The 850-nt window shown below is 49.4% G+C and overlaps 1 non-coding gene across 1 annotated transcript; it reads left to right on the plus strand.

Annotated features, from left to right (window-relative positions):
* Nucleotides 1-649: 649 nt before the first annotated feature.
* trnag-ucc (transfer RNA glycine (anticodon UCC)) lies at nucleotides 650-721 on the plus strand. The gene has a single exon. It is a non-coding gene; the product is annotated as a tRNA-Gly (tRNA).
* The last annotated feature ends 129 nt before the right edge of the window (nucleotides 722-850 follow it).

Here is an 850-nt window from a genome sequence, read left to right on the forward strand (position 1 = left end):
TTGGACTCTTTTATTTGTTTAATTGTTTTCTCCAACTTCTCAGATAGAGGCATAAGAAAGAGATTGCATTGCCTTCATTGGGCTTGTGGTTACTGGGCGACCGAAGGGACTTTTGTGACATTTACTCCTCCCGTTTGGAGTGAGGGGGTGACGAAATGCAAGTGGGCAGCTGTCGGCACCCTAGATTACCCTTGACGAGCGTAGTGGTTTACCACAGGGAGCGCACAGGCCCAAGGGCGTGAAGACACAGCTCGAGTTTTCTTCATTGTCGCATAAATCTTTCGCCTTTTACTAAAGATTTCCGTGGAGGAGAACTGTGTGCGAGTGACATGTGTTTTTGGAGGCTCTGCTCACGGCAGAGCTACACTGGAACGTCAAGAACAGAGTGAATTTGGCCAACTGTCAACACGCGGTGGGAGGATGCGCAACTGGTCAACTTCTGTATTTGCAGCCTTTGCGGTTCCTGCGTCACATTTATTTAGCCAGCACGGAAAGACAGTGCTTTTTTATACGTTACGGGATCCAAACCCTGGACTTGCTCTCTTTAGGGCCGGGCCAAAACGAATATCGCATCAGCTCATCTAGCCCTATCAGCGACTCGTGTGTTTTGAGCGTTCTTACTGACTGCGCAAGCCGGCGTCATCCGCCTGCGTTGGTGGTATAGTGGTGAGCATAGCTGCCTTCCAAGCAGTTGTCCCGGGTTCGATTCCCCGCCAATGCATTTCCTTTGTTTTGGGCTGAAGTCAAAGCAGAACTGCTTCTGTAACCTCTGGCTGCACCAAAACGTTTTGCGCCAATGCATTTTCTTTGTTTTGGGCTGAAGTCAAAGCAGAACTGCTTCTGTAACCTC

The sequence above is a fragment of the Sinocyclocheilus anshuiensis genome, unplaced genomic scaffold (genome assembly GCF_001515605.1).
Source record: "Sinocyclocheilus anshuiensis isolate Anshui unplaced genomic scaffold, SAMN03320099.WGS_v1.1 scaffold4132, whole genome shotgun sequence".
Lineage (NCBI taxonomy): Eukaryota > Metazoa > Chordata > Actinopteri > Cypriniformes > Cyprinidae > Sinocyclocheilus > Sinocyclocheilus anshuiensis.